This window comes from Podarcis tiliguerta (assembly GCF_965153285.1).
Source record: "Podarcis tiliguerta genome assembly, chromosome: 8".
Lineage (NCBI taxonomy): Eukaryota > Metazoa > Chordata > Lepidosauria > Squamata > Lacertidae > Podarcis > Podarcis tiliguerta.
The window spans coordinates 45,732,524-45,755,206 of NC_139541.1; the positions used below are offsets into that span (position 1 = coordinate 45,732,524).

Consider the following 22,683-nt stretch of genomic DNA (forward strand, 5'->3'; position numbering starts at 1 on the left):
AAAACAGAGTTGTGGTGACCTTTAAGGACTGGTCGGTAACTAAACAAATCTTGAAAAAGAGGGACAGGCTCCAGAGGGCTGGCCTGTTGGTGACCCGCCTATTCGAAGAGTCCGGCATTCCATCATCCCTCTTAGGAACACGTAAGCCTACTAGTCTGCACACAGAATTGGAAATGGCTTCTGAAAACTACAAACAAGTTCAACCGGAGGCAGTCAAAATTTCCAAACAGAAGGCTAAGCTCCAAAAAAGTTCACTCCCTTCCAATGAACCCAAAAAAGATATTTTAAACGAAAAGGAGCTGTTCTTTTTAGCTTCCCTTGAGCAGATTCATCAGTCCCAGGATGCGTTAATAGCTAGGTTACAAAACATCAAAAAATCCTTACTTCCCCAAGGCTTTTCTGCTCCTTTGGAATTTAATTTTGCTACTAACACAACAAAGCCCTTATCCAACGAAGACTGGACGCAGTGCCGGTTCCTGTCCCCCGAAGAAGCGGGTTCTCCCACACAACCCTTAATACCTCAAACAACAACACACCAGGTAGATCTTGCCATGCCGATGAGTAGGAACGGCTCAATCTTTGTGGATGTCTTAGGATCCTTAGATGACATTCAGGTGGAGGATTGAAAGACAGACACAGCGAGGGGACACCATGCCAGGGAAACAAAACTCACTAGGTTAGTACCTACCACGAATGATCTTAACAGCTCACTCCACCTCTATAAAAACATCCATTCCATCATACTAAAGAACAAACGGAGGAGTCTACCTTTGTTCCCCTCACCACCATATTTCCACATTTTATCGTGGAATGTGGCGGGCTGGCGGTCTAAGCAGGGCGATGCTGATTTTCTGGATTTCCTCTCAAAATTCCAGATTATTTGTTTACAAGAGACCTGGTGCCTAGACTCTCATCTCCCTTACTTACAGGGCTATGTGGCTTTTGCTACCCCTGCGAAAAAACTAAATAACCGTGGCCGACCTAGCGGCGGTTTGGTCACTTTTATCCCTATAGAGCAAGGGTACAGGGTGCGACAACTGCAGTGGATGAAGAGCAACAATTTTCAGATTTTACTTATCTCCAATAACACAGGAGGAGATTTTCTATGTTTTAACGTTTATATTCCCCCCGTGTGTACTTCCTCTCAGACAATACAAATCTGGGAAGATTTGGAGTCATGCTTGGAGAAGGCCAAAATAGAATTTCCTGACTGGAACATCCTGCTGGCAGGTGACTTTAATGCTAGGATAGGCAGTGACATCAATTCGTATGGCTCCAAATCCCAGTTTTTACCAGAAGCGGACTGGTTTATCCCTTGGAGTTCTGATGAAAAGGTCCTGAATAAGGCAGGTAATACATTACTGGAGATCGCCTTTAAGCATAATTTGTACAACCTGCATGGTACTTACATGGATAGGTCAGGAGGTTTTTTTTCTTTTATCGGCCCTCGCGGTGCAAGTGTGATTGACCATATCCTGGTCTCTCCAACAATTTTGGAGAGGGCACAGGGTCTCAGCACTTTTAACAGAACTGAGAGCGACCATCTTCCTAGAGCAATCTCACTAACTCCCCTCGAATCAGGGGGATTACAACAACTACATCGTGCAGTCCCTCCTCAAGCACCGGCCCCACGCAGGCGTAAATGGAACAGCGAGCTGGAGCTTAAAATTAAACAACACCTGCACTCTCCAGATTTATTGGTTCTGAGAGACCAGTGTCTTTTACCCAACTCTGATCCTTTTTCACTATATCAGCGGGTCTCAGAGTCTCTTTTCCCACTACTTACAAACTCCAGGCCTCCCAAACAACATAACAAATCGGGGGGCTGGTTTGACAAAGATTGCCGGAAGCTAAGATCCCTGCTTAGGAAGCAACAAAACAAGGTAAAACAGGAGAGGACTCTGTCATCTATAGTAAATCTCCACAGATGGCGCTCTTACTATAAAAACACCTTAAAACTCAAGAAATCCCTTTATAGGAAGGAACAATGGGAGGCACTTGATAAGGCGATTAAATCGCGAGATGATAGAAAATTTTGGGCAATAGTAGCACAGGGAGTCTCATCCAAAGGAAAAATTGTAAACAACAGTATTCCATCCGAGGTGTGGTTTCAACACTTTTTCCAGCTATACACACCCTCAAATATTGCTAATTCGAGTCCGTCCCTCCCATTGAAGAATGTTCATCTAGCTAGTTGGGATCCTGTTACGGAATCAGAGTGCCTACAGTTAATTAAAACATTAAAAAATGGCAAAGCTCCTGGTGAGGATATGATCCCCCCTGAGGTATTTAAGTCAAATACCCAATGGTGGGCCATCTTTTTGGCCAAACTTTTTACGGCAATAAACAACACATGTAAAATCCCAGCAAATTGGAAACTAAGTGTGGTAGCCCCTATCTACAAGAAGGGAGATATTCAAGATCCAGCAAACTACCGCCCTGTAAGCCTTCTGGACATCGCATACAAACTTTATACCCGGTACTTATTAAACAAGTTGGTAGATTGGGCGGACCATTCTAACCTGTTCAACCAGGAACAGGCAGGATTTAGAAAGGGCCACAATACGATAGGTCACTGTATGGTACTACAGACCCTGGTAGCTAAATATGCAAAAGCGTATAAGAGCAGACTCTTTGTGGCCTTCGTTGACTTGACATCTGCCTTTGACTCAATCTGTAGAGATAGACTATGGAAAAAATTATATGAAACGGACATTGATAGACGACTTTTAAAAATTCTCAGAGAGTTACACACAGATACTACAGTCAAAATCAGAACTGGGCCATCGGGAACTCTTACGGACCCGCTGCCATTGGGGAAAGGGGTCAAACAGGGATGCCTGCTAGCCCCATTTCTTTTTAACTTTTATATAAACGACATTGTTCAGTACATGGCAAAGTACAAGTCATCGGCTCCAGCCCTTGAAGGTAAACGTCTGAATATATTGCTATACGCCGATGACATGGCTTTAATGGCACTCACCCGAAGAGGCTTACGCAGCATGCTGGAGGGGATCGCAGCCTACTGTTCCCATAACTCACTAAAGATAAACTATGACAAAACAAAAATTGTGGTGTTCACTAGAGCTCGCCACACCTTTAGATGGTTTTTAAACGAACATGTGATTGAACAGTGCCCCTTTTTTAAATATCTGGGTGTTACATTTCAGGCTACATCTAGTTGGCTAGCTCACTTTAAGGCTGTAACCATCCTAACACGAAGAACAATTGGTGTCCTGCTTAGTTTCTTCCATACCCGGGGAGGACAATTGGTGATCCCGGCATTAAGAGCTTTTGTTGGGAAAGCTATTCCCCAGATGTTATATGGGATAGAACTCTGGGGGTGGAACCAGAGGCTGTTGGAACGGCTTGAAATTTTGCAAAATTATTATCTCAAGAGGATTCTAGGCCTTCCCCAAGGAACCCCAGCAGCTTTCTTGAGGGTGGAGGTTGGATTACCCTCTGTGTCTGCCAGGGCCCACTTAAGATTCCTACGATTTTACATCAACCTTGCAAATACTTCAAACATCTTATTGGCCAAACAAGCCTTTGTATCTCTTCAAAAGAACACCACTTGGCGTCAAAACCTATCTGAGATCCTGGTTAGATACACCCTACCGGAGTTTAATATTCTCAAACTGTGGAGCCCGGACAAAGTTCGGGAATGGATCCTGGAGAGAGACGCTCTGTTAGATATCACAAAAATACAGAACCCAGCGTCCTCCCACTGGTTTCCCCGTCTGAAAACAGTCAAAACCTGCGCCAATTACTTGGCGAATATCACCAATCCCACCCTTCGGAGAGCTTTCACCATGGCCCGTTTTCAAACCATTCCTACGGCCTATCTGTCAGGCAGATATGCAAAAATCCCAGTAGAGCAGCGTATATGTCCTTGTCATATGAGAACCAAAGAGGATCTCACACATTACATGTTGTATTGTCCCATCTATTCGGCCTTCAGGGATGTGATGTTACAAACTATTCCCAAATCAATAGCCAACTCTGAGGACCAAGTAAAGTTTTTATTGGTGGACGCTGATCCACGGATTTCTCACGTGGTAGCGGTCTTTGTGGTGAAGGCTATGAAAACTAGGGTATGGTTCCTGGATGAAATGGTGAGGTCCCTCCCATTGCTCCCCTAACCTGTTGCTGTATCTTCTTCCCTGAAAGGCGGGGGTTTTTGGGTAGTTTCTTCGCTGGGACAGCATGGCATGAATTTTAGCTTATTTCTATAATTTTATTGTTTATCTTTTAATAATGTTTTATGGTATTTTGTGTAAAGGCATGGACCTCACAAATCTAATAAACTTGCTTGCTTGCTTGCACTCCCAGTGCCTTGCAGACCATTTTCTGTAACTTCCATGAGACATATGCACCTGGTGATTTGCCCTGCTCTAATTCTTTCCTGTCCAACCCCTCAAACCAGCAACAATATTGTAGGGGTGTTTGTGAAGGGACCTTGTTCCCTAGGAGTTGGCTCCTATGGGTCTGATAGAGAAGCCTGGATGGTCTCATTTGGTGCCCGGGTCTGCAGTACTCCATCCCTATACTAATTAGAGAGAAGATGTGCATGGGAACCTCCTACGGGAAACTTGCCCAAGAATTCCTACACACACAATTAAACAAAAAACAAAAAACTGGAGCTATGCCTGGAGGTGGTGATGCAGTGCCGCAACATTTAATAAACCAGCTCTAAGTGAGTTAGAAGAAGCCTTGAAAGACAGGTATGCATGCCAAGTTTGCTTTCAAATTCTTGACAAACTCCTGCTTAATAAATAGCAATTTGCCGTGTCGGAAAGCTGAACTCTCTGCTTTGGCTCACTCATAACAAAGACGCATATTCAGAGTCGTGCTGTTTCATGACCCTCCTGAGTTTCTGTTTGAGAACTCCTTGGAAACAGCTGCCACTTCCTCACAAAGCACGTGAGGCGTAACCCAACCAATTTATTGAATTATTCATTAGACTGAGAGAATAAATAAAAAAGGTGGGTATAAGAGGGTGGGTGGGGGAGAGAGAAGAGTGTTGCTGTTATATTGGGGAGAGAGGAAGTTGTCAGAAAGTGCTTTTTATTTATAGGTTTATTACAGCTTGCATTTGTCTTTGTGAGAAGCATACAATTTTCTCTATTGGCCACCATAACTCAGGATAGAAAGAAGAGCTGTAAATACTAGAAATTTGGGGTTTTCTGGGACTATGGTCTCCTATTTTTAACTTGCATTTTAACATGGAGGTAAAACATTCCTTTGACAATGTACAGATATTAAATAAAGATCAGGGGGATACAGCAAGCAGAAATTATTCAAGTACTAGAGGAAAAAAATTGCTCCAGGCTACTCTTTCACACATTGTTGCTCAAGTCAGGATTATGATATGACAGTTCTAACTCTGCTGCTGACATTCGAATAGACTATTACATTATTTACTTTTTGTAAAATAACATTCTATTACAGCTCCCTCAAGGCCCACTGCTGTTCTTAGTTTAAGGGGAAAGATTCTCTTTGCCCATGATTCCAAGCTTCCAATTTGCTAATACAGCTCTGGTGGAGACCACTAATCGGGTCCTTCCTTAAAGAGGGCACATACTGGACAACCGACATCCTGTTTTGACCCTGTGTTGTGGGTGGGAACATCTGGTAAGCCACAACACCCGATTGGTAGGTCCCTCGAAGCTGGGTACAATCTGACCAATGGGACGCAAACGGTTTGAGGGACCTATTATACCCATGCATGTGACTCAGAGCTTCCTCTTTCAGTGCGTGCATTCGGAACACCACAGCATGTCCTCTGCAAGCCAAGAGAGAGAGAGATTTACCTTCGACAGATCACCCTGGTGATATCTTTCCGTTATCCCTTCTTCTTTTTAATTCCTTTTACCCTCTTCCTTTCCCTAGTTTTAAATTTTTAAGTTTGTTTTTAATACTCCACATCCTTGATCTTCCCGGATTTAGAGGGGCTTTTGCCCCATGGGGCTTGCAGCCGCTTAGCGCTCCGCTTCGGAGTCTTTTCATTCGCTAATTTCTTTCCTATAGGGCGTTTGTCCTTGGGGTTCCCCCAGAGCTCTCCCTTTTGCTGGTGATTGCCATGGATCCTGATTCTAAATTTGTGGATTCATGTAGCGATCACTATTCCCTTAAAGGACTTGAGCTCACAAGCTGGTTTATCCAGGGGTTCACGGTGCAGGGTTGCTGCGGCTTGAAAAACTTCTGCTCAGCGGCCCCAATTTATTGTTTTCGGTGTTTTTTTACCCACAGGGCTTGGCTTTAGCGCTTTTGTCTCCAGGGTTGCCTCCATTTCCCTGGGTTCAGGGAGCAGTAATTCTGAGCCGTGTTAGCCACGCTGGAGCAAAAGAATTTTAGTTATAGTGATTGTTTGGTCTGCTAATTTGGCTTGTGAGAGTTCCCTCTCTGTAAGCTTGGTAAATACTTCACCCGCTCCCAATTTGCTTAGGGATGGTTGGGGAATTCTTGGAGCCGGCAGCCATTTTGCCCTGCTTATTTTGGCAAGAGCCGCATCTTGTCTTGGTGGCAGGGCCTGTGTTGGTGGGAGCACCATTTTGTTTTGGCGGGAGCGCCATCTTAAGGATTAACAGTTAATTTTAATTTTACTGAATATTGGGAGACCTTATAGAGATGCCTGTTAAAAGGAATCTTAGCCCTCCCCTCCCTTCAAAAGGGGTAATTAGAGGCCCGTCTCAGTCGCTGCATTCAGTGCAAGCCCCAGCAGTTCCTCAGCAAACATTGGATCGTCTGGGATCTATCATGACCAATATTGGCACGGACCTTGTGGCCTTGACAAGATTTAATGTGGAGCTTGAGTCATTGGCTCAGCAGTTTGGGAGGCAGCCTGATCCCCGCCTGGCCCCTCCTCTTCTTCTACTGATTATGAGGCTCAGAGTCCTTCTGATGCAAGTGAAGGGAGTGAGGCTTTTGATTCCTCTGGGGCTTTGTTTTCCCAAATGCATTTTTCCAGGATTCCAGTCCCAGCTAGCCCTAGGAGTATGGGTGCAGCAGGCCTTTCAGTCTGGACTGCCACATTCACAGTCAGCACCCCCGGGTTCTGGGAGTTCAGGGCTTCCAGCAGCGCAGTTCTTGAGCAGAGGACCATCTTTGTGCTGCGATGCCTCAGGTTTAACATTGTATTTTCTGCCCGTTTTATTCCTAGTGCTAATAATGACATTGTGGATGCCTTATCCCATTTTCAGATGGAGTGCTTCAGATTCCTGGCTCCGGAGGCCCAGCAGCTTCTGGAATATTTACCGGAGCAACTTTGGAACCTTTGCAACAGATAGTCATGCATGGCATAATAGAATCTGTTTCTCCCTCCACTTTGAAGTCTTATAAGAAGGCCTGGGTGGACTTTTTAGCCTTTAGAGCACAGCTCACGACCAGCCTTAGCTCAGAGTCACCATCCACACAGCAGGTGTTGCAGTATTTAGCTCACCTGCATTTCATGGGTCGCGCTGTAAAGTCCATTTGAATTCAGTCATCTGCCATTTTCTTTTTCTGTAAGTCCCTTTATTCTAGAGACCCTTGTGCAAAATTTGTAGTGCACAAGGCTCTTGAAGGCTGGGCCAGATTACAGCCTCCTAAGTCACCAGGTAGGAGGCTAGTCACATTTGACATTTTGTGCGCTATGCGCAGCACCCTGAGATCAATTTGTTGGTCTAATTTTGAGGCAGCACTTTCAATTGCATTTTTCGGTGCACTGCGTGTGGACAAAGTGGTGGTGGAGTCAGTGTAGGGAAGGACTTCCAGGGGATTGCTTTTGCAGGATGTTCAGCTGTCAGGTGCTGAGTTAGTCCTAACCACTCACAATTCCAAAATGGACCAGTTGGGCAGAGGTGCCTTGATGCGGCTGCCTGCCACTGGTGAGCTTGCCCTGTGTTCAGTAAAGGATGCCAAAAAAAATTTGTCCCTTCGCCTGCCTGGGGATGGTCCCTTCCTGGTTCACGAGGATGGGTCCCTGTTAAGGAAGCATCAATTTTCTGCAGTAATGCGCAAGGCACTGGCAGTGTGCAGCCTGTCAGCCAGCGAATTTGCACCTCATTCCTTCTGTATTGGGCAGCTACCACCGCTGCACATTGGGGCCTGTCCATTGACAGGATTAAGGATCTGGGCCACTGGAGATTTGGAGCATACTGAGGTTATGTTCAGAAGCGGCATTGAGGTGCAGTTGCTAATGTTGTTTTGTTCATTCCTAGGTCCGCCTACCCTGCATGTCTGGATAGTAGGGCACAGCATTGTCCACTGGGCCAGCAAGAGGGCAGTAGAGTCTGGATTTTGACACAGGCTTGGGCTTTCCAACCACGTGTGCATTTTCTGGATATCCAGACGAGGAATGCGTTGGGAGGAGCTTCTCCCAATGGTGCGGGTGAAGGTGTCTGCGGAACGTGCGCCTGCAGCAATGGTGGTGCAGCTGGGCCAGAACGATTTGCCAGAGGCTCACGGCTTGTGGCTGCGGACCCACACACAGGAGGACTTGGAAGAGTTGAAGGCAGCTCTTCCTGGACTCAAGATACTTTGGTCGCAGCTGTTGCAGCAACGTGCGTGGTGAGGAAGCTGAGGTTTCCGGGTCTGAACATGCAATTAAGAGGACTGATGCAATGCCATACTCTCTGTTTCAGGAGAGACTGCATTCCTAGATTGAATTAAGTCAGCAAGAAATCCTTTAACGTCTTTGCATGAATGGGTCTGATTTGTCCAACCTGAGTGCAGATTTTTACATAATTAGAATCTTGGTGTAGGTGGTGCTCGTTACAAGGTATACACCTGATCCCTCATTTTTGTCTGCCATGTATATAGACCCAACATACACTCTTGAAAGGAATGCCACCTTTTGTGTAAAGTCAGGTTGTGCATCCATTAAAAAAATGTGTGCACACCTTTAATCCTTAAACCTAACAAAGAACTTGCCACACCAGGAAGTTGGAAAAGATTGGTTAATTACACAAAAATGAAAGAGACAAAAGTATTTAGTTGCTGCTTTAGATGGTGATATATAAATGTTTTTTTCTAAATAAATAAATAGCAGTGCGTTGGGGGTGCTTTCTTCTTGGGAAGTAATGTCCCTCTGCTGTGCCAGGTAACATTCCTATGCCCTATGCACAGAGGGGAGTGGGGTTTGTCATGGTAATAATAATACACTGATGATTTCATTTTCTATAGACCTTCTCCTATGTTCTCTTTCCATTTTATTTATAGGTTTTGGTAACAGGTAGATAGCTAACAGAAAGAAATAGTTCTAGTTGTCCCAAAACGTAGTAGAGTAGTTTTTGGTCATATCTAATAGGCTTGTTATATGGGATATGACACTGAGTAAGAATTGAGGCCTGTGATTTTTATCTCCTGACATGAACTCCTGTTTCTGTCCTTCTCCCAACCAACAGCCCCAGGAGATTAAGCCTGGATCCCTCACACAATTAGTTTTAAAAATGCTTTTTAAGACGGTCATCAACCATGGTCAGGTTACATAATAGCTCATAGTATTTCCATACATTTAAATGCTAGCTGTAGCTATCCCTTGAATAGAATAGGCAACCTGAATTCACGGTTAGGCTTTAAACAGCATGCTGAATAGTTTTAATGTACTATAACCTGCAGATAACTTTCATGTAATTTGGTTTGTAAATGCTAACAACTGGAATCCCCCTTTTTATTTATTGCAAAGGCTAGCATATTCATCATCTTGCCTAATTAAAATTTAGCAATTAACGAGCAGGGGCAAAATGGCGCAATGAGGTCAGAAGCAACCTAAGCAAACTTATCATAAATGCAGAGCATTTTAGAGTTTCTAAAAAGTTCATTCTTTGCTTAATTAACAGATCTAATTACAGTCCTGACATAACAGAATGCAAAGCGTTCTCTTTCAAAGACAAGAAGTCAAAGGTTTAATAGAGCAGATAACCTTCTTTTTCAGAATGCTGTGACAGAGCTGAGCACAAGGGGAGGGAGCTATTTTACCAAGCAGTCAACAGGGTTGATGCAATGGCTTTGACAGAAATTAAAGCTAAGCAATACACAGGAATCCCAATGCAACAAAGGAATTGAAACGAATAAAAACTCTCATGTATCTTGGGATCTGAACTAACACCAAGTCAAGGCATTTGATAATCTCCTTTCTTAGCACGATGCCAGTTCTTATTCTGTGACCTCCACTGGCTACTTGTGAAAAACAGTTTCATGTTTCAGAGATAGCAAGTTTTGTAATTATCACCTTATTGATCTAAAATGCAAAAGGCACACAAGCACAAATTCCCACTCCCTCTTCCTGTATTAAACAAGGATGTGTAAGGAAGGTAAAAGCAAAACAAAACCCGTGTATTGATGCTTGTTGACCACAAGGTTTCAGAAACTCATTCCAAAAGAGATTATAGTGTATTCAGCTTTGTCCAGATTTAACTGTGTGGTCTGGGAAAGAGAACAGAACACTGATTGGAAACATATAGAGTCAAGGCAGAGCATTGCTGAGCTGACTTTGTACAGACAAACAAACAAAAGCTTTGAAACTCCATATGGACAAAGTTCCTAAGCATGAGGACAATGAAAGCCAGTTGGCTGTTGGCTTAGGCTTCAAGCTTAACCCCACTTACGTGGGAGTAAGATCTGATAGAACTTACTTCTAAGTAGACATGGTTAGGATTGTGCTAATAGGCACAAATCCTATGTGTAATCTCACTAATCAGAATGAGACATCTGAGGAAATTAGCAATCCCTATGGTAGAGAATCCTTAAATTACCCTGGACTGAATCATGAAAGGCTTCAAAGGCCCATACTGCTACTTTGAACTGTGTGTAGTAAGACCAAGAACCAAAACTTTGTCCTAGGAGTAAACACCATAACTAGCAGTCACAAGTCTTAATGTGTTAACAGCACTCTATAGAAGTAGGTATCAAGACAGGTGTTTCAACCCTTGACGTGTGGGTTTCACTGACAATTATCAGGTTTAACAGGCACACAGTGTTTCTCTGAGCAGCAATGAAAACAAATTCACAGCAAACTGAAGGCTGTGATGAATGTGATTCGAAGTAAGCCCTCTACAAGCATTATGTCTACATATTTAATTAAAGCATGAACAGGTCCACACCCAATAGCTTTGCCTACTAGCGTGTACCTGTACACCATAAACATCTGTAGGATGGAAGTCTTCATGCATATATGAAAAGGCTTCATATATGCTGCAGACTGAATATGTACATGGCAGGAAATGCGGCTAGGAAGCACAGCACCACACATACATTGACTGAATATTTGAGCATAATGACCACTCCCCACATCAAATGCGGTTCCGTGCAGCCCCCTGGATCCCAGTGCGGCTCCTGGTAGTTCAGGCTGGCTTCATCCTCCCCAGGCTGGATACCTGGAGGTCTCTGCCTATCTCAGGCAATCGCCCAATCCCACCTGGGGAGGCATTGCCAGGTAAGGGGAGGGACCGCCTTGCCCGCACAACAAAAGGTGAATCTTACCTGCGAAGCATCAGTTGGCTCCAGAGCTTCTCCCACTCTGCCCTCCCTCAGTTAAGTCTTCTTTTGCAGGTTAACTTCTTTTCCACAGGTACGCAGGCGCTGCTACATCAGGGTCGCTGTTGAAGGGCAAGAAAGGAATTTTCCTGCATTGGCAGGTTTTGCCTTTCCCTTCGCAAAATGAAACAACTTTGGCAGTTTCAGGCTTTGGGCATCTTCCTAAATGGGGGGGGGGTGAAGCGGTGACCCATGCCCCCCTTACGGCGGTGATCTCAGGGTTCCCTGTTAAAGGGGTCTTGAGAGGAGGCATTGGCCATATGCCGAGAGGTAGTCATTGCTCTCCCCTCCAACGGTGGCGAAACAGGGGGCGGGCTCTCTGCTTGAACATATGTTCTCCAGAGCCAGCCCAATCCCCACACATTCTGGATAACCCTGATGTCTCCCAGATTCCCGGCTGGGGACTGGGAAGGATAAATGCCCAATTCCTGAGCCAAGGTCTCCCTACACCTGAAATTTAATAAAGTTGTGGCCAATTTTAATCCCATAGCACATTATCTTGAGTCATTATTCTGCTCAGGGGTCGCCTGGAGTTGGGGGGACTCCGCCTGTCAACTCAATTTATGAAGAGGACTCTAGCAATCTCAACACATTCCCACCCAGTTAATCTCATCTACTTTCCACCCTCTTCCAGTTGTCAACTGGCAAAGAGTGGTATTCAGCTGAGTTTCCCTCACAGTAAAGGTATAGGTACCCCTGACCATTAGGTCCAGTCACAGATAAATCTGGGGTTGCGGCGCTCATCTCACTCCATAGGCTGAGGGAGCCGGTGTTTGTCCATAGACAGCTTCCAGGTCATGTGGCCAGCATGACTAAGCCACTTCTGGCGAACCAGAGCAGCGCACGGAAATGCCGTTTACCTTCCCGCCGGAGCGGTACCTATTTATCTACTTGCTCTTGACGTGCTTTCGAACTGCTAGGTGGACAGGAGCTGGGACCGAAGAACGGGCGCTCACCCCATTGCAGGGATTCAAACCGCCGACCTTCTGATCGGCAAGTCCTAGGCTCTGTGGTTTAGACCACAGCACCACCCACAGTAGACCCATTGAAATTAATTGACTTAATTTAGGCTTGCTCATTCATTTCAATGGGTCTACTATTAATTAAGCTTGTATGGTGGGTGGAATTCACCCCACCCCCATCCTATCTATTACTTGATGTGTCCTTCAGTTTTTTTATTATCATGACATTCCATACGTCAAGCGATTGCCTCCATCACCCTTCCAAACAGAAGCCCCATGCACAGTTCCTTCAATGACTACTTGGCTTATTTCCCCCCCTAATAAATGGAATTCTAAGCCACATATTTTTGCTGTTGACACTTCCAAAGGCAATTTTTATAAATGGGTTTCTAAAATAACAAAAGTAACAACTAAAAAAAGCCCCACTTCTTAATGTCTGAATGCCCCGCGAAGATGTTAATCACAGGCAATATAAACTCCAGCCAAAAAGAGCCATTTGGTTTCCTGAATTTATTGGAAAGCAGAAAGCAGCAGGATCCACTCTCTCTTTTTGCTTTATTTTCTGGCATTGAAGAGCTTTCAACCTTCAGACAGTATCATTTATTAATAGTAATCCGAGCAAGCAAAGTTGTTAGCAATAATGTATAGCCCAAAAACGCTATATGAAAGGGCAATAAATCGGACTCGGGTAGAAAAGAAAAACCAAAACAAAACAAAATATCCCCACATTCCATGATCAATCAGCTTTCACACTTTAAATTTATGCACTGAGTTCAGGCCGTAAAGCAAAGGTAAAATATTTGGCCTCTTCAGTGAGAATTCTCCCCCCCCCCCCAAAGATGCAAGGAGGGGGATTTGTATAAAAATACCTTTGAACATTCTATGTAATCTCTCTTTAGTTTCATTTTCCCTTTGTTTTCCCCTACCCCCTCATCTTTGATTGTAGAGAAACAATAATAATAGGATGCCATCTCAAAAAATAGCCTTGATTTTGTCCTTTTCTAAAGGACTCATTCTCCTTGTATGAGCAAAAGGGGGGGGGGGAGAGAAAAAACTCCAAGACATGAAAGGTACAAAGTATAGTATGAAACAAAAGGGACTGTTAAGGTCACTTTGGGGGGACTTTTTCAGTCACATCCACACAAATGCATTTAAAGATGTCTTATACCACATGATCAGTCATGGTGCCCCCCCCCCAAGAATCCTGGGAACTGTAGTTTATTAAGAGTGCTGGGAATTATAGCTCTGTGATGGGTGTCCTAACTCTAATGACCATTAACAAGCTGTATGTAAGTGCTGTCCTGGAAAAGGATGCCCAGAATCCAAAGGCCTCTCATTTCCTGAGACCGATGGAACGGACTAGAGAGGTTTAAAAATATATATTCATGTCTGGAGAATGTGGCTAGAGAGGAGTTCTTTTAGTCTCAAGAACAACAGTCACCCACTAAAATCCATTGGAAGAAGATTCAGGATAAGGGACTTCATTGCACAAAACATACTTGATTTGTGCAACTCTTCCAAAAGGTGTCGCAATGGGCATGGGTTTAGTATGCATCCACAGGGGATTGGACCAATTCCCAGAGGATAGTTCCTTCAATGGCTATTAGCCATGAGGTCTAAATGGAACCTAAGTGTTCAGTATCAGTGGATGTCAGTTGCAGAGAAGAAACAGTGAAGGATGGTGATTTCATATCCTGCTGCTGTTGCCAGAAGAATGTAGTTACCATATGTGGGGAAACAATATTGAATTAGATGGAACTGTGGGCTGATCTAGCAGGACTTACCCCCCCAAAATGAAACACACACAGACCCCACTTTACAGTGGTACCTCGTTTAAGAACAGCCCTGTTTACGAACAATTCGGTTTACGAACTCTGCAAAACCAGAAGTAGTGTCCTGGTTTGGACACTTTACCTCAGAACGGGAGCCGAATGGTGGAAGAGTACTGGAGGCAGCAGCCCTCATTAGGGAAAGAGGGCCTTGGTTTAAGAAGGTTTTGGTTTAAGAACGGACTTCTGGAACGGATTAAGTTCGTAAACCGAGGTACCACTGTATTTTATTTTGCACCTCTGGAAAATAAAACAAGCAAGTTATTCTTTGTTACTCTGTAACTGTTGCTTATAAGCTGAAACTATGTTGTCTGAGTCTCACAAAAAGCTTAGTAGATCTTATCCCTTATTGCCCTCTACTCTGCTCTGAGAATGTGTGAGATGGATGGCCTGTAATAAGCTATTCAACAAAAGAGGGCAGTGAAGAAACTGCCATTGCAATTGGCTGATGTCAAGTGGATTAAAGAGACCTAATCCATATCATCAACTGTTTGCCAGATCCCTTTTATTGTAGGGCATGTGCAGTTTGGTTTGAAATGAGAGCTGGCAGGAGTTCAGAGAAGCACAAGAGACTTATCACAAAGCATATGCAGAACTGAGCCCCAGGCTTCTAACCTGGAGAGACCTTCTTAGGCCAAACTCATATCAGAGGTTTATAAAAATTTATGACAACAGAAAGGACATCCCCCCCCCCCCAATACTCCTAGAACTTGGAGTATTCATTTGAGGCCGCAACACTAATCACACCTTCTTGGTACAAGCACCACTTATATAACTGCAAGTCTAGAGGCAGTAGAATCAGGAAAGTTTTTTTTAAAAATCACCTTCAAAGCATAACCAACTTATGGAATTTGCTGTCTGAAATGGTGATGTCTGCAAGCTTTGATGAGTTAAAAAAATTAAAAGTATCAGAGAGAAGTAGCTAACAACAAGGCACCTACTGAGCCTTCATCTCGCCATATATGGGAGGAATATATATACCTCGGCTCTGAATATGAGATTACTGGGAACAAATATGTGTGGTGGAGTGGGGATTATCAACAATCAAATGAAAATATTTGATCTTCAGCTAGGCAAATCTGATAGCTCATCATATCAGATCTGTTTGTCTTGCAAATGAGAGGACTGACATGTAAGCAAGAGATTCAAACTAAGCACAATAAGCTATTGATCCCTATCTTTAGTATCAGCTCTGATTTTCTCCCAAAATGCCCATCTCAGCAATAAAGGACAATAGGAAGATGGCTGGGTCACAAATGTCTTCATCTGTAGTTTTAGTGTTCAAGTTCATAACTACACAGAGAGTCTCCAAGGAAATTTGATATTGAACGTGAAATCAACTTTGTCTTGGACATTTTGTTACACTTCTCTCTCTTTTTCAAACTTTTTTAAAAATAGGGAAATCATGTGCCGACAGTGGCAGCCCAAGACATCTGGTTGTGTTAAGTGGAGTCCACATAGGCTGCTAGGTGCAGCACTTGTCCCTCTTGTTGCTGCAGTTTTAAAAAGTCTTGTTTGGGACTCCAGTTCCTCTTGCCTTCATCTACCTGCCTCACATTACATCAGCAGTGGGGAATCTTGTTCAGCTAAAGGGCCTCATTTCCTTCTGGGTACCTTTCCAGGAGCTACATGACAGTAATGGGTGGAGCCAGAGGCAACAGTGAGCAGAGCAATGACTGTAAATTTTACTTGTGTATAGCCTCCATCTAGGCAAACCAGATTCATTACTACATTCCAAGTAGGCAAAAGCACTCACGGAGGATTTGAAGGAGTCCAGTTGGATGTGGTTTAGCAGTCAATCCCTCTTCCTAGAGAACTCTTGGAAATGTAGCTCTGTGAGATGAATAGGGGTTTCCTAAGAGCTCTTAGCAGCCTTAACAAACTACAGTTCCTACATTTCTTTGAGGGAATCTGTGATTGTTTAAAGTGGCCCAATACTGCTTTAATTATATAGTACAGGTGGGGCTATCTAAAAGCTACAAAGCAATATTGTCATATACTCAAAATTCAGAACACAAGGAAAATTCAGAACACAGGCATTTGGCAGATCAGTAATTTGCACCATTCCACAGTGCCAGGTTATGGCAGGAAGACTTCAAGACAGCATTATGCTTCAACTTCACCATAGGTACTGCACTGGGGTGATCCTTATAAAACAAAGTAGCACATTGTACAACAACTTACAGCCCATGTTGTATTGTTGTTGCCAATGTGCTTATGCATGTTACTTCATGCAAGCATAATTATACAGTGGTACCTTGGTTATCAAACTTAATCTGTTCCAGAAGTCTGTTCCAAAACCAAGGCTCACTTTCTCATGGAAAGTAATGCAAAACGGATTAATCCATTCCAGACTTTTAAAACAACCCCCAAAACAGCAATTTAACATGAATTTTACTGTCTAATGAGACCATTGATCCATAAAATGAAAGCAATAAATAATGTACTGTGCTATGAAATAAATAAAACAGTATTGTAGATGATAAAAATAAAAATTTAAAAAAATTCTTACCTGCACTGATGATAGTCATTGTTTGGATGGGGGGCTTTTATCCATTTCCACAGTCACATAATCAATCAATCAATAGCTGAACTGGGATCCACACAGTCACAAAAACAAATTAACTGAAAAAGCCTCAAAACAAAAAGGCAAAATAAATAGCAAAAATAAAAGCACCAAATATAAGCTCCAAATATCACCTCAGAACACTGCAATTAGAAACAGAAGGCTTGAATTACAATGGGGGGTGTGTGTAAATTAGCAGCGCAACAGGAAACACAGGGGGACTCAAAACAGAGCAAATTTGGCTTCCAAATGTAAGTTCAAAAACAGGAACACCTACTTCCGGTTTTGCAGTGTTCGGGTTTCAAGTTGTTTGTGAACTAAGCTGTTCAAAAACCGAGGTACCACTGTACATTATGTTATTTCCAATGAGTCAGAAATCTCAGCGTCAATGATTTTAATGGACCTTTGGTATTAAGAGTCTTTCCTTGCTTTCTGAGGATGTCACAGACTACCAATGTGCTCTACACTTTGCAAAAATAAAACTCGATTCACTTCCCACTTCCCTAATGTGTGAGAAAAGGTTTATTGTTGCTGTTAACACAGGCTATTAAAGAAGGACTAGTGGTATGAAAAGGCAGCACATTATCACATGGTTTATAAGCAGCAGCTTATATGAGGTATGTTTGGGGATTTGCCAGATCACAGCATTTGCTACTGTTGTTGTAAATCATCACATGAAGCTTCTACTAAGTCAGGATCAAGTAAGGACAATAATTAAGTCAGAAGAAAATGATTTCAGGGAGTTGTTGGAAAAGGAGGGGGGGTCAACAGTGGTTTTCCAAAATATGTCAGCTTTACTAAACTGAAGTACTAGGATTTTGCTATTTAAAACAGGATCCACTTCCTCAGCTACAAGCAATACTGTGTTAAAATGGCAACATAATGTAGTTTGACCCTATGGAAGAGTAAAGTAAACAACAACACAGGTCAGTGGAGGGACTAGGGGACAAGTTGGATTGTGTGGAGGTGTCCTTCTACTCAGATCTGCCAGCTGCCCAATGTGTGGGCAGCACACTGCTGTGTTTCCCGCCAGTGGTAGCCAATGAAAAGCCCCCAAATGGGGCATTCTGAGGTTGGGGTGGAGTCTGAACCATCCTGGGATCCCTGAGATGCTGAGTGGTGCCACTAACATCATACGATGACATTGGGTTCAATTCAGCCCTTATTGCCTCCATACCCACCTCCACTATGACTATCATTAGCAGCTGGGCTGTTGATGCTGCAGTGGTTCCAACATTCTGCACAGCTCTACTGATAGAGTTTGAAGGGTTGGATTGCACCCTAAATCTTGGTTCTGTAAGATTTTTACCTCATTTGGTAGAATGGTTGGGAGACTAGAAAATACTGGGCATTAAATATATCATATAGATATAAATAATGATCTATTCCTGTGCCTTTCAATCAATATATTTGGCATTAGCAAGGAAACTATGAGAACAGCTAGATATTGTTAAATTGACAATAACATTAAAGGGACATTAGGCATTTGAAGAAACTTCAAAAAGATGGTTTCAGTAGTTCAATACGGATTAAAAAAACCACCTGGAAATAAATGAGATCATGATCAATTATATACTGCCAGGGCTTTTTTTCAGCCGGAACGCACTGGAACTCAGTTCCAGCTCCTCTCAGGTGGGAGGCATTCATGGTGAGTTCTGGCACCTCTTTTTCTAGAATAATAGCACTGTATATTGCTGTAATTAAAAATGGGAGAAAAATGAAACCAAATGGGACCCATGTATATGGATTGCTTTCTTTTTTTCTTTTTTGTTATTTAAGGCATGCCCTTAAATAGGGACTGATGGGGTTTACATTGTCCTGTAGCAGCTTTTTCCTTTTTCCTTTAAAAATGTTTTGAATTGATGTCACACCAAGGGCATTCAGAGAAAATAGAAGAGTGGTCACCACAAGGTAGCCACTGATAAGATTTCCACTGTTCCTACCATCATAAGCTATGACAGAAACAAAAGTTAAAAGAACCTGCAAGAGGGAGAGAGAAAAAATAAGTAAAAGAAATGTGAATGGAGGAAAAGAATTATGGAATGAATATGGTTTTGATACAGTAATAGAAGAGAATTAGCCCTCCATGTGTCTGTGTCTCACCCTCAGGATTCTCTTTTTTTAAAGGTCCTTCTGCTCCTCTATTCATCTTCATATGATTCGTTGAGCTGTTGTTGTTCCTGGCCCCCTACCGGCACAGACTTAAAGGAGCTGATGAACAAGAGGAGGGAAATAATTGCAAAAATGTCAATAAAATAAAAGACATGGCTGCTTTTGAAAAGAGATCCAAAAGTTCTGACATTTAAGCTGGAAGAAAAGCAACCACTATACTTCATTCTGCCTCCTCCATCCGAGGACTTGAGCTCCTTGTGCAAAGGTACCGTGATGAGATAAAATGCAGGGCAAGATTTTTTTCTCTCTGCCTAGCCACCCAGCCATTCATTTTATTGCTCTGATCCATCTGTCTTTTTAGTGGCTTCATGATTGTATCGGGTGTCGCTGGAAGTGCTGCTGCTAAATGTCAAAAGGATCTACATAGCACTGTGCTTGTCTTACATTATTCTGCTCTGACATTTTTAAAAGGGGAGTGTTTTGATTTGGAAGAGTATTTCAGGCAGCAGTTCTAAATGCACTTACCAGAGATTAAGCCCCACACAGGACTTACTTCAAAGTAAACAAGCACTTAACTCCCTATGTCTAAAAGACACACATTCACAGAACATACGAATTTCAGGTCTACAGTAGGATGGTTAAAATATTCAGATATTTCTCTTTTTCTCTTCATTTGTCCTTCTAGGTACATTTAGAATGTTTAAAAAGCAAATAAGAGCTAATACCCCAATGTCTTGAGAATTGTATTGTGGAATATAAATGGTACTGCTAAATCACCTGCATTATCATAATCTGTGAAATGTTTTTGTTCCAAACTGCCATCTTCTGAAATTCAGGCACCGAGGGTCAGCTGCTGATACTCCTGATAATACTCTCTTTTCATACTTATCATGTAATGGCAGATTCTTATCCATGCTTATGGAGCATGGAGGTAGGTGAGAATAGTGGCTCCTGTGCAAAAATGGTAGTGAATATTCAGAGAAAATTCTGCAAAGGGGCCTTCTTGGGAGCAGGGGGTGCTTGTGGAAAGAAAGATCTCAGAGTAAAACATCTACTGAGAAATTCCAGTTCGTCTCTAGACTAGACCCAGGTCTGCCAGCCTTCAGCAAAGTTTCTCCATCATCATATACCTTGCTGAATAAGGAGCCTTGGCTTCTAATTAGGCGAGTGGTCCTCTAAGCTTTTCAGTGGCAACTAACCCTGATGACTATGTTCTGCCTCCACTGCTGGAGGCAGTATGCTACCGAATACCAGTTACTAAGAATCACTTTAAGGCTAAGTGCTGTTGTGCTGCTTGTGGGCATCCCAGGGGCATCTGGTTGGCCCCTGTGAAAACATAATGCTGGACTAGATGGACCACAGACTTGATCCTATGGGGCTTTTCTAATGTTCTTTATCTGGCTCTTGGGATTCTCCCAAGAATCCATTCTCCAACACCCATTCCCCAATCATAACCCTCCCTGGCCCTTCCTTGCACCCTCCTTGAGGGTTTCTGCCTAGCTGGAATGTGTCCTTGAACTCTGATAATGCCCCTTGCTTGTCTGGATGGAGATGAGAGAGGGATGTAGAGTTTGAAGGTACCCTCCCCCAAGGGTCATCTAATCCAACCCCCTGCAGCGCAAGAATCTCAATTAAAGCATCCATGACAGATGGCCATCCAACCTCTGCTTAAATACCTCCAAGAAATGAGAGTGCACCGCCTCCCATGGAAGTCTGTCCCACTTTGGAACAGCTCTTACTGTCAAAAAGTTCCTCCTGGTGTTAAGTCGGAATCTCCTTACTTGTAACTTGAAGCTATTGGTTCATCTTCTACCCTCCAGAGCAGGAGAAAACAAGCTTGCTCCATCTTCCATGTGACAACCCTTCAGATATTTGTGTGAGTGAGACTAGCCTACTGTTCAAAGGCAAGTATCTCCCTGTATTGCTCCACCCACTTTCTCCTCTATTCCCACCCACCATGGACATGTAGAAGGAAATGTGACCCTTGGGATAAAAGAGGATTCACTACACTAACATAAGCAAAAGAGGGAGTATGTCTGTCCCTAATGCTTCAATCAAGGGAACAGAATCCACAATGCAGGTAAACTTATGTAGTGAGCCATTGACTGGGTTATTGTCATGCAGGGTGTTGTTTGCCTAACCTAGTGCTTTGCCTGGAAACTGAGCATTAAGGACAGGGCTGATTAAGTTACAAGTTGGCACTGAAGCATTGTAACAGATGGACACAGGTAGCCAGCAGGGGAGGATCAGGAATATGTATGAATGCCGCATCAGGTTTTGAGGGCATGTTTCCCATATGGGAACAGCCAGAGCAGCTGTCTGGATCTTACAGACCCTAAGAGGAAATGCCACCTCTAATCCAGATCCGCTTCACATTCACTTGTCTCAAAAATATATAAAATAGCATCTGCCACAGCTTAAGACAGGTTATTTGCCCCCAGTGAGCCAAGCAGAGTGAATGGAATAAATAAAGAGCATAGACATTCCGGTGGAGTTTAGCAGTTGGGGTTTTGATGGATTGTATGTGAAAAGGGAAGCTGAGGAAGTCAAACAGCACTCTACAGCTTTTTGGCAAGCAAACAGCAAATATTTATTAAAAATGAAGGCGCAGGGCAGTGATAATCTTTTTTTTTTACAGCCTGATTGTGACAAGACGTCTCTCTTTTCCTCTGCAAGAGCTGATTATTAATGCCTCAAACACTTTTGGCTAAACTTGGACGTGTGTGCTAAGCCGTGATAGCACATCTGAATTTTCCCTTTTCAGTTGACCCAAAATCAACCTTAGGTATATGACAAGGTCAGGGCCAGGGCCAGGGCCAAGATGGGGCCAGTGGGTCACTGTGCCATGAATTTCAGTCTGTCCTCAGTTTGTCCCCACCTGCCTTCCTTCTTACTTACTATCTGTCAGTTTCCTCCTTCTTAGTCTTAGTTTTACCCCTTGTTGAACTCAGCAGGGAGGAGAATATGGGCAAAACAAGTATTAACTGACTCTGCCTGTTATTAGCTACATTCAAGCCACATAAAATTCAGAGGCTACTATACACACACACACACCCCTCTCTGTCCAGGCAAATCAGAGAGGAGAAATCTATCAATGGCTACTAGCCATGATGGCAATGTTATGCCTCCACGGTCAATTGATAGATAGATTGTTTGATTATTGAATTTCTATACCACTTAATATATTAAAAATATCTCTATGCAGTTTACAGAAAACTGAAGCAACAACAGACAATTTAAACAAATACACAACCACATATAAAAATGTTACATAAGTACAAAATTACTAATATATATAAATCAATACAAATCCATTATCTTTCTCATGCACCCTCCCTCACAGCTTCTGGGTTCTCACCCAGAGTACAAATAAACTCTCAGCTCACCCACAGAAGCCTCACAATGAGAAGAGTTCCTGGAAACAGCAGTCATCACCCTAGTCTCTCATGCTATACTTTTTATGGCAGGCCAAAGAAGGAGTCTCACTTGAGAGATAGCCAAAATGGCCCCCCACTTCATTCCTGCCATCCTCAAATGGGGTAGTGAAATGGGAAGGCCACATTTCAGATCAGCAGTAATGCAGCTCCTGGGAAATCAGGCTGCCTGTAACTATCTCTTAACGAAAATTTTATCAGCTATTAACATTTAAGGACACAGCATTGCACAGTTCCCGCCTGGTCCTTCAAGCCCAGCAGGT

The 22,683-nt window shown here is 43.2% G+C and overlaps 2 long non-coding RNA genes across 4 annotated transcripts in view; one reads left to right on the plus strand and one right to left on the minus strand.

Moving 5' to 3' along the window:
* LOC310683111 overlaps positions 1-9,033 on the plus strand; it is a 13,252-nt gene extending 4,219 nt beyond the window's left edge. The window contains exons 4-5 of the long non-coding RNA XR_014514288.1: positions 5,755-7,420; positions 8,202-9,033. This is a non-coding gene — a long non-coding RNA (uncharacterized lncRNA). The remainder of the gene's footprint in view (positions 1-5,754; positions 7,421-8,201) is intronic.
* LOC310683112 overlaps positions 5,669-22,683 on the minus strand; it is a 31,274-nt gene continuing 14,259 nt past the window's right edge. The window contains exons 3-4 of one of the 3 annotated variants that reach the window (XR_014514289.1): positions 18,978-19,085; positions 5,669-5,785 (exon numbers count right to left, since the gene is read on the minus strand). This is a non-coding gene — a long non-coding RNA (uncharacterized lncRNA). Of the gene's footprint in view, positions 5,786-11,445; positions 11,580-16,731; positions 17,018-18,977; positions 19,086-22,683 lie in introns of those variants that run through there. The other 2 variants (XR_014514290.1, XR_014514291.1) reach the window with 2 other exon arrangements.